Raw genomic sequence first — 11,869 nt, 5'->3', positions numbered from 1 at the left:
GAGTTGGAACTGGATTCGCTGCAAATCTTGTTTGTAGTTTGGCATGTCTTGGAGAGAGAGAGCCATCCCCACCGAGATCTATTCCATGGCCTTCCCCAACAGGCTTTTCATAAGCCATTAGAGGTATAAAGTCTGCTTGAATTGGGTTATCCTTCCTCTGGTATTCCCAGGGTCTGAGACTAATGTCCTCCAATTCTCTATCTCCTCCTTTGTCTCATTGCTCTACTTGATTTCTTCCTCCCATTCTTCTAACAAATTTTGTATTCCTTCATCCGTTCCCTCCCAGTATGCCGCAACTGCTTCACTAATAAGATGCTCGACTGACTTCCTTCCTCTGCAAGGTTTCAACATGCTCGGGTGTTTCCTGACCTCATCTTCCTCGACCCCTTCCTCTTGTTGGCTAAGCCATCTCCGCACTATTCGATACATGTTCACAAGAAAGAGGTGTTATCCTCAGGCTTTGAAGCATTTTACTGTCTTGCTTGGAATTTTCAATGCCGACATTCTCTCCATTCCTTATCTTAACCCAATTATGCACATAACAGGGGGTAGGGTGGCTGATGGGCCAGTCATGAGGTGTGGCCAGTCTCCATATCCCTTCAAGCTTCTCACTCCTCCCTCTCTGATGCCTCACATACCCTGTAAGGTTGACAGGCCCCTACCAAGGCCATGCAAGTATCCCTAGCATCAGCTCGGCCATTCTTCTGTCGTGGTATGCCATCCCGTTCCCCTCTGCCCAGTAAGCCAACATCATGCCTCTGCCCTTTTCATACCCTTTCTCCCCCCCAAGGATCCTAGCAGGTTTCTCTACGCAGCTACTACTCCCAATTACCTAGGTCTTGTCGAGGTTGCATCCGCTGATCCACCCACCAGCCCAACAAGTTAACTGCTCTTTCCTACCCTTAGCTTCTACCACCAAGCTTCCACCTACCCATCCCCAGCATCTGGCCTCACTCAGTCCGCACCATGCGAAGCCCGGAGTCTCAATGCTATCCACAGAAAGGACCTCATGCCCACTGGCCAGATCTATTCCCAAAGGCCTCATAACTAAGACACAAAGAGAGACTATTACAATGTGATGCCTCCACCCATTTCCCCTGTGTTTCCCCAATTTCCCTTGCCAGGTGTCTCTCATTCCCCCCAGCAAGAATCAAACCAGGTCGACATTGCAAGGGAGGCGCAGAGCTAGGATACATACCCGTTTCCACTCCTAGGTTGTTGTCGTTGATGTCGTCGCCTTCCTGCTCTGCTGCTCCAACTCCTTACTCCACAAACCATAATACAATTCATCCTCACCTGTCTTTCCTTAATTTTTATGCCTCTCACCTCGTCCCTGTCGTCCCTGCCACCTTTCCCACCACCCTTGCATGTACTCATGCGAAGGGCCACCACACCCATCGCCTTGAGCGTGTGGGGGGCGGTGGGACATACCTTTCCTTTATTCTTCATTACTGCCCGCAAGCCTTGCCATCCTCTGGCACGCACCTCGATCTGGGTGAGTATAAGAGCTAGTTTTGACACACTATATAATATTTTAATTAATGAATGAGGACTCTAACTAATTTTGACTAAATTTATATAAAAAATATATTTATTAAATCAAAATAATACCCTATACAGGCATTTTGATTTAATATATATGGTATTATTTTGATTTAATAAATATATATTTTATATAAATTTAGTCAAAATTAGTTAGAGCCCTCATTCATTAATTAAAATATTATATAGTGGGTCAAAGTTAGTCATTATACTCTAACGGTCAAAATATTGACTCTCTTCATCGCTATCACTATTTAATATGTTGCCAAGATCTGACTTTGTGTCTTGTCCTAATGATGAACCACACTAATTGGTTCGAAACGTGTCGAAAAAATACTCTAGATGTGATTAGTACTGAAAGATGTCCCAATAATCATAATTATGGATCACATAAGCCTAAATTCAAAAAAAAAGAAAGAGAATTCATTTAGTTATAAAGTTACACCAACTTTCCTTGAGGATTAAAGAGAATCTCTCGAGAAAGCAACAAAGTTCCCTATGGTGAAGGAATCAGAGGTAGAGGCAAAAACATGTATAGAAGAGGACAAAGTAGAAAAAAGAAAGGGAGGAGGAGTAACAAAGCCCCTAGAGGCCAAGGAACTCCTAGACGTAAAGAAGGAAGATTTGGAGGAGGATGCTTCAAGTGTGGAGCATGAGGGCATGGGATTTTTGAGTGTCAAGAGAATTTAAATGCTAACAAAAGGTAATAAAAATAGATCAGTGATTGGAGATAACATTGATGAGGTGCAACAAGAGTGTGAGGAGAGCCTTATGTTCCATAGAATGCTATTGAAGCCAAGGTGTCAGCCTAAAGAGGAAGAGTCACAATAATGGAAGATAATTTTAAAAAACCAAATTCTTGACTGGTGTCAAGTGGTTTTCATTTATTGTCGATGGTTATAGCACTAAGAACTTGGTATTGAAGGAAGAGAATGAGATGTTGAAGTTGAAATTCACCTCACATTCAAATGTGTGTTGAGTCTCTTAGTTGGTAAATTTCCATCCTGGGAAATACCATGACAAAATCCTATGTGATGTAGAGCCAAAAACCCACCATTTGTTGTTGCAGAGATCAATGGGCCTCCTAACAATGGGACTTTTGTCCCATTTTGTGGATGATATGACCCTTTCCATAAACTATGAGACCTATTTTAAATATGATTGATGTAAATATCTTGGGATTTGTACGTTAATGATTGTGAGGTAATTAAATGATTGAGTTGTGTGATATGCCTTAGTCTAGTTGTGATTTTGATAAACTTATGAATTTCTAAAGGAGTACTAATCAATTACTCAAGCAATTCAAATTTTAAGGGAAGCCTTCATCAACCTCCACCTAAGACAATATGGGGATTATGTTCTATCTTCAAGTTCCAAAGTATGTTAAGTGTTTCACAGCTTAAGAGATCCAATCAAGTGATATCTCAACGCAATTTTAAGATTGAAGAACATCGAATTAGGAGGGAATTTGACCCTTAAAACAGGGATCCCTAATTCTAGAGATCACGAAGACAAGACCCTTCAATCAAGGATTGATTGAAGGGTTGATTGATGAGTCATTTTTGTACAAATAGTAGCTAGGAGTTAGCCTTTAGCTAGTTTTGGTATTCTTATCATCGAGAACTATCTTTGGAGTTGGTGTAGTCAAACACATCTAGTACAACTTATTGTTATGAGTTAATCTCCTAATATTGAGTTTGTGATTTCAGATTTATTGCTTTTAATGTTTTCATTAGGTTCTTTATAGAGGTCTTGAGTAGTGCCCACTCAAGGTTGCACAAGGGGTCTTCTTTTTAATTTTATATTTCATTGATGAAATTGTCTAATTAGTTTCACTTTTTTTTTATATGAGGCTTCTGGATCCATCACATTATGTTTTTGAGTCGACGTTTCAAGCTAGCAAGTGTGGCCCATCATCAGGACACTCATATGATAAATCTGAACAAGTTCCATTAGATAAATAGTGAGAGATGCAAGGAAATTCTAGAGGTTTAAAAATGAACAAGAGGTCAATAGATCAATAGACGTTAGAGGAAAAGAAAAGAGTAATCAATAAAATAAAATAAAACAAATTGGAATCAAAAGTACTAAATATGAATATAATATTAATTAATATAAATAACAAAATAATATAAATAATATAAGAAAATAATTATAATAGTATTTAAAAAAAACTAAATTTAAAGGGTACACACACACACACACACACACATAACAAGAGTGATAGTTGCATAGAAGCATAGTCCCAACCTCTTTTATGCTATCACAATTAAGGTAGTGTGGGGTCTGCGTTTTTCGTTATTCGAGAATGCTTTGTTTCCGCGATTGTTTCTACATATTATCGTTATTCCTACCTCTACACACTTCTTACATACATCTCTGCCCTACAGATGATTTCTTCCACACAAGCACAACTCCACACAATTGTTTTCCTGCATTTACTATCGGTATGTTGGAACCAATCACAAACATGAAATTATTTTAACTTTCTATGTTGTCATTTGCTAATGTATTTTAATTAATCCTTCCCAAGGTTAATTAGTCATAATTGTATATGTTTGGTGTGATCTCTTTTGTTATTTATTTATTATTGTTCACGTAATTATGCGAGGAGTGCGGGAGAAAGGCTTTGTGGAGGAGTTTGTGTTCCTTGCTCCACACATGCATTCCCTGCACACACTTTCTCCTACACTCTCTTTCTCCACACACCAAAATAGAGCTTCCATGAAGAATCAAAATGCAATACCAAATTAATGCTCTAAAGCGAAGTCATTAAAGATCATAAATATGTGTGAAATATGAAAGTAATCTTTGCATGAAGATTCCCAAGGCGTTACTTGTATTTAATTCAATGGTTGTTTCACATGGTGTGGTAGATATACCAATTATGCAGTACATGGCGGAGAGAGACGTGTGTCTGTGCAACATACTAGTCACTGGTACCATCGTTGGGGATGACAAGACGAGGTAGACAAAGCACTCCTGATTGATATATATAGATGATGTTGGCTGCTATGTCTAGCAATCCACAGTTTCTATTCTTGAACGACTCATAACATGGGCCTCAAATTGCGAATGTTGAATTTGTGCAGAGGTGAAAAATATGGAGAAGGGAAATAAGGGTATCGAGTAAACGTGGTCAGCCAGTCTTTCAATAGCTCGTTATTGTCTTTATCTGTACAGTGCATCTTCAAATTCAAAGAAGCCACTAACTCTAAAGAATATGCACAATTGTGTCATTTACCAATATCTAATCATTTCATTAATAACTCTTGATCATACAAGGAAAACTATGAATAACGTCTTTATAAAGCTCTTTGTATAACATGCAATAAGATTTGTTGAGTGCATCAAACACCTCTCCCAGTGATAAAGACTTGTTGTAGATAAAAGGTACATTTGGATTCAATATGCGTAAAATCGTCTGCAAATATGAAGGTGGATTTAGTGAAAACCCAACTATGACCTTGCGAGGATTTGTAACACTTAGTGTTGCTTTTCACAATGTATTCCAAATATCTTTTGTGCTTTGAAGTGGCACAATGTAACTTCATTAATTTTATGTTGGAACTTAGGAATGGTGAATGTGGTCACGTGCTCATGTATTTTGATTAATCCTTCCCGAGGTTAATATATTAAATCACAATTGTATACATTTGATGCAATCTATTTTGTTATTTATTTATTGGTTTTCACGCAATTATGCGAGGAGTGTGGGAGAAAGGGTGTGTGGAGAAAGGATGTGCAGGGGAGTTTATGTCCCTTGCTCTACACATGCATTCCCCTGACTCCCTTTCTCTACTTTGGCTTCCCGGGTGAACAATTAGAACTCCAAGTGTCTATGCACAAAGGGTTTAATGCTCTTTGTTACGAATTAATAGATGATGGAGGTGAAATGTAGGATATCACAATAAATCCGTATGTCATAAGTAGCCACATGTCAAGTTTTATTGTTAATCTCCATAACATTGATACATTGTGTAGAGAACAAAGGAAGCTTTCATTATGCTTCTTCTACAGCTTCACATTGTGTGTCCCATCCTTGGAGGCTCTTGTCCATGGATCTCATTGAAGTTCAGCGCTTGAACGAAACTAACCATGCTTTAGTTATCTTCCGTTATATGAAACACCTACAAAAGAAGAGTTGAATTCTTACAGCATAGCATTGCCCACGTCATCATCTTGTCAAACTACCATGGAGTAACCTCGCTTAATTTCCTCATTCGTTGTTTGCTATTGGGTTTCATCTCTAGCAAACTGATATTGGCAGCGAAGATCATGACTTACAGGGGTGGATGCAGTGACATTTTTCTCTCTACAAATGGTAGAGATTGTTTCCACGTCTGTAGGGTAGCTGGCCAAGCCTAGTGTCACATGGGGACAATCTATCTCATACATGCCCAAAATGTTTGTAGCAGTAGGCATGTTGGTTACACCCTACATGTTAATTATAACAGAACCTAGAAACATTAAACCATAGTTCGAAACCTCATTGAAGATGCAATACTCTTTAATTAACGATGGGAATTTTTGTATTCCCAAACCTTATCATCCATCAAAAGCTTCAAATGTCACTTCTCTTGCTATTATATTTGTTTGAGCTCCCCTCAACTGCAAAATACAAAAATTCAGCATATGAATTTCTATGAAAATTTTGCAAAAGTAACGAGGAAACTAAAACTGGAAATATTCAGTCTGAATCCATGGAGAAGATCTTTTAGATGACATAATGTAGACATAACATATACAAGAAAGACAATGCATCATACATCCTTGAAAAGAGTGTTGTCGTCGTCCAATATTCTAGCCTCCCCCATTTGTCAATTCTCGCAGGTTAAGCCAAAATTTGGTGGAGAAAGAAACATTCATTTTACTACATTTATTGTTGAGTGGTATCCACTTGCCATGCTTTCTATCTCTTCCAGTAGATGTTTACTCTTAGGTCACATTTATCACTACGGTGTATGACCACCAAGTTTCATACGATGCGGAAGTGTGGAGGTGCGAGAAGTCTACACATCTTGCACCTCTGCACTCCCACACCTCATATTGTTGAGATTCAAAGCCAAATTCTCTCCAATTAAAATTTGCACGCCATTAAAATTATTAATAATCATTAAATTTCCTTCTCTGAAAAGTGAAGTAAAGCATCAAGAATTTGGTTAAAAGAAAATTTTAATACTTCGTTTTGTCAGAAACCCTCAAACGATATCCTAAAATAATAACCAACGTGAGCTTGGTGCATTAGGCGACTCGGTAAACATAGAAGAGTTTTGCACTTCTTTTAACATCTAGACATTGTTATGGTGTTTTGTTAAGCTAAGGGAAAATTATAGCAATCTCAAGGTTAAATTCGTAGGTTAATTGGTTACCAAAAGTGAGCGTAAACAAGGTCGCATAACTAGTGTTCCGTGCCGCTTGGTTTAATTATTGAACTTTGAAAGGTGTGAACTAACACCCACATTTGAACAAGAGCTATAGAGTAGCTACTCTCGCTTTGTTTACATATAGTTAAATTGGAGTCGAAAAGAATAAAGACATACAACTCTATATTAATAAAAACTACAATTAAAATAGCAAGATAATTCATGATTGCATTATCTCTCGCTAGGTAGAGATAATAAAAACTTTGTTTGTTGATGTTTTTGTTTTATAAACTTTAATATCATATTTGTTCATTTTAATCTATATTTGTATGGAAAATTTATAAATTTTTTCGACAAAAGGTATAACTTCCCTCTAGAAATGCTCTCACGGGAAAAGATAGATGTTTGTTGTTAGATTAAAATGGAGTAGTCTTTATATGTGACTTTTTAGAATTTGCGATGGATTTTTGGTCGGAATTCAACAGAAAAATTTGTGATGAAATCTTGATTTGCGTTGTTTAAACTGGTCTTTTGACTGCGTATATGAATTCAACACCTTAAAAAACCCCTGGGGCACTTCGATTGTGCAAAGTTCACCCATCACACTTGTGATTTCAATAAATCCCTATTAGATTCTAGACAAATTAGATCGGAAAATAAACCGAAAAACTTTTCAAAAAGTCGCACTTAAAAACAACTTGGATTAAAATATAATTAAATTAACTTAAGTTTAAATATAGATAAAATTAAATATATGTTATAATATGTTAATTTTATTATTAATTTGTATTGTATACCTTATTAAAGTAAACAACAATAAAAGAAAAGATTGCAATTGATAAATGACTGATAGAACTCAAGGTTTTCATCACCAACCCCATTGATGCATGTGAATGGAAGATTATACATGGATGGAAAGGAACTTTTAGAACAATCACACTAGGCTATTGATGTTGAATGGTGATAACTAATTTAATTTTATGTTTTCACCATCATTTAATTTTAGTTACCATTTTAATGTACTATAAATTTTTGAAAAAAATCCATTAATAAAACAATGAACCAAATGATTTTGTGATATATGATCTACATATATTAGATCATTTTGAAATTGCTCTTTCTAAGAGACGGGAATGCAAATAGAATATTCTTCCCTCGCCGAAGAAGAAAATTTCTCTATAAAAAGCATAGGAAGATAAGATCTCAATAAACGGGCTATCCCAAGGATAAACACCCACGAAACCAATTATGTAAACTACTGCATCGTTTGAACTAACCTTCTTGTTATTCTCCCAGTGCATTTAATAGAACTACAACCCAACAAAAAAAAAAACAAAAACAAAACAAAACTTTAGAGTTTTATTAGTTGTGCATTCACTATATAGGTGGAATTCTCCATGAATTCCCCTTAAAACAAATAGTATCAACATCCCAAGGTTATAATGGGAATTTTGTTCCAAAAAGAACTCTTAACCTGAATATAAAAACAAATAGTATCAATGTCCAAGGTTATAATGGAAATTTTGTTCCTAATAACTTTAATCTTGGCGTCATTGTTACAAATAACTTAAATCATTTAAAATCTATAATATTTTATAACATTGAAATTATGCCCTATCACACCTATAAATAATTATTAACTACATTAAATGTAACTCTTTCCAAAAACTCCCCGGATGCGGGTGAAAGGACGTGTGGCAGTGAGGAGCCACATGCTAGCCATGTGCTGCCTCAAGCTTAAGGCTGGCATTCAATTCGATTTTCGCCGCCGAGGAATAAGTGTACAGGTGAACATCAACTGTTATTCAATGCAGTGTCCGGTTAATTGGTGCGACTGCAAAACGCAGTTATGGCGAACAGGTCTCGAGGGAATGATGCAGAGTTTAAAAAAGGTGGTGGAATGGAGCTGGTTCACGCTCAGTATTTGGGTTATGAAGTTCAGGCTCCTGCATGTGTTATTGTTCTCCAGGCTACAGCTCTTGCTGTTAAAGCCATCTTCCAATGTGCTGAGGGCCGTCTCAAGCCCGGAAAGTCTGTTGGGTGCTGTCTCTGGTCTGTTGGGTGTCGTCTCAAGTCTGTTGGGCGCCGACTCAATTCTGCTAGGTGTCGTTTCAAGTCTGGAAGGTCTTCTTACCCAGCTTTGCTCCACTCCCCCGGTGCTCTTGCAAAGATGGTCAGACCCCGACAGAGATTGCTCAGCCGTCGAGGTTCTGCCCGGGGAGGGTCTTCTCGTCCTCCAGTCACAGAGCCCCAACTCCACTGTTGCCGCTGTCATTGCCATAGAATTGCTGAGGCCAATCCCCTCCAGACAAGCCAATTCATGGACTCCAGTAGCCCAAACTCTGATCCGGAACCTTTGCCTGCCTTCGGTTCTGCCATCTTCACCTTCTGTAGCTCTATGGACAAACCCCGCATCAATGCACACGTTTCGGTTCTATTCCTTGAGGAATCTCAGGACGGTGACGGAGGTTTGCGCAGCAAGGGGAAGCACCCAGGTGGAAGCTCAGAGGACGTCAAGGAGAGGCCAGCGGTGGCTCCCGAGCAAGCTCCTAGCCGCCCTCAGGCTCAGGAGGCGTCGACCTCCAAGGTGGTCAATGTCGAAGAATGGGACTCCTTTCCCACTGCAGAAGAAAGAGAGAAGTATGGATGGTGCAGAGTGGTCGAGGAGGAGCCGGACGAATAGCCATCCATCGGTTCAGATTCTCTTCCTCCATAGCTGCTCAGGTCCTGTTTTGGTTTTATGTCTATGTATTTTTGGTTTCAAGTCTGCTCTTGCTATGTCTGTATGGCTCGAAAGGGAATTCGCTGAAGGTCTTTTGATGCCCCTGCGAGGGATGATCACTTTTGGTCCAATGCCCCTGCGCGGGATATCTATGTTTGGTTTGGATACACTGTCGTGGTATAATGCCCCTGCGTGGGTAGTTTTGCTTAGACGTGGTGCCCCTGCGAGGGCTGTTTTTTGAGAAATCCTGGTCCAAAGAGCCACGGTTGGCCTTGGGTAAACTGACTCTGTGAATGTAATGTTTTCCTTGTTCCTGTAAATAATAGAATAGAATAGTTTTATCGAGAAAAAAAAAAAAAAAAAAAAAACTCTTTCCAAAAACTAAAATATAAGAATTAGAATAAAAAGATGTTGTTATTAGCTGACATACCCCATCATTAATAATTAGATTCTGCCAATGAAATGGACAAATGCATTTTTTTGGGAAATAAATATGAACCTCTTCAAGTTTATATCTAAAAAATGATGATTTATCTAATGTTACAATGCTGCAAAATACTTCTTAATTTAATTAAACTTATTTTTATTCAATTTAAAAAATAAGAAAAATTTAGATGTTTTTTTCAATATAAAAAAAAATTATTCAATTTAAAAAATATGAGAAATATATGTCTTTTTAATATAGAAAATATTAAAATAAATAAAAAAAAGTTTGTAAAAGTTATTTTTAGTTGTATATTTATTTATTATAATTTATATTTAATTTTATTTACATTAAATAATTTAATTATTGATCTTTTTCTCTGAGGATAAGATAAATTATAATTGGATATAGTATTTTTTTTTTAACAACGATGAGTACTTGTTGTATTAATTCCGCGTATGGTCACGGCAAAATACACGGGTGATTTACAATTCATATACATCCATGGGCTTCAATTTGTCATTTACAGTCAAATAATGCATGCCCAATTGTACCTATTCATTACAAAAAGTTACAATACTCTTGTTTATTCTACTATGGTATACCTGACAAAATTGAGACAGAAAGAAAACATAGAAAAAACCAGTCATTACAATTGAATTCTAAGCATTAAAATCAACAGGGAAATTAAATCAATGCCTGAGTTATGGACTTCTGAAGGGGTGGTATGTTCTTCTGGGAGGGAACCCGACTTGGCCACATGGACTTGGAGATCCTCGATCATACTGCGCAGTGCTTCGACCTCATCCTCAAGCTTGGAAACCTGCTTGCCTTTGGCTTTTATTACATTAGAGTTTTCATCGACCACCACATTTTGTCGGCACAACAAAACCTTAAGGTCGAAGAGCTCCACTTTAATCTATACGAGCTTCTTGGCACATTGGACAACACTGCAGGAGTCGAGGGGACCAAGATATGTTGTTGTCAATCCATTTCCAGATTCTTCACATCATTTTCCACCACCTGACCTGAACGTGCCCATCGACTGCCCCAGGTTCCCTTAGCCATCCTTTCAGAGCGCCACTGTAATGCAAAGCGAACACAAAAGGCAGAGCCAAGGAAATTCAACTCATGATGTGGCTTATCCTATATTGAAACCTATAGATTTCGCTGGGGCAAGCTAGAGCAACCAAGTCAGGAGACACAGTATAAAAGGAAAGCTGCAAACACACACCTTTGAGACTCTCTTGGGTTCTTCTCACCTAGAGGATGAAACCCAATCCAACCTGAACTACAAATGATAGGCAAAATGGGAAATTGCAGACAACTCAAATGAAATTTATAGCAATTACCATGTAGATACCTCGAGTGACAGAGCAGAGACGAATCAGAGCCTCTAGGATCCCAATGCAGCGTCATCATTTCCCTAGGAGGAAAGAGAGTTTCCATTACTTGCAATCAAGAGCTCACGCAGTTGGATTGTTTAGACTGAGTCGAGAGGAGTAAATGCAACACGAAGGATGAGAGGGCTCGCATGGTGACCAACTTACAATTCCTACGATAATCCTTGAACCAAGAACTAGAAAAGAAGACTCCCATACTTAATTGCAGATCTGACTCAGGTAGCCTCACGCGGAGGGGAGAACGAGGGCTGCACGTCAGGAGAGAGAGGAAGTGCTTCATCATGCAAGCAAGGGCGGAGGGATGAGATGACCTCACAATAGTATTATCCAGTCGGACAGGAGGGGAATAATTAGATGCCTTGGGATCCAGGGGTATATGCCATAAATGCCTTGGATGAGTGGGGTTAGAAGG

The sequence above is a fragment of the Pinus tabuliformis genome, chromosome J (genome assembly GCF_031772625.1).
Source record: "Pinus tabuliformis cultivar Carrire ecotype Pingquan chromosome J, CPIR1, whole genome shotgun sequence".
NCBI classification, from domain to species: domain Eukaryota; kingdom Viridiplantae; phylum Streptophyta; class Pinopsida; order Pinales; family Pinaceae; genus Pinus; species Pinus tabuliformis.
This window is presented reverse-complemented; position numbering follows the sequence as displayed.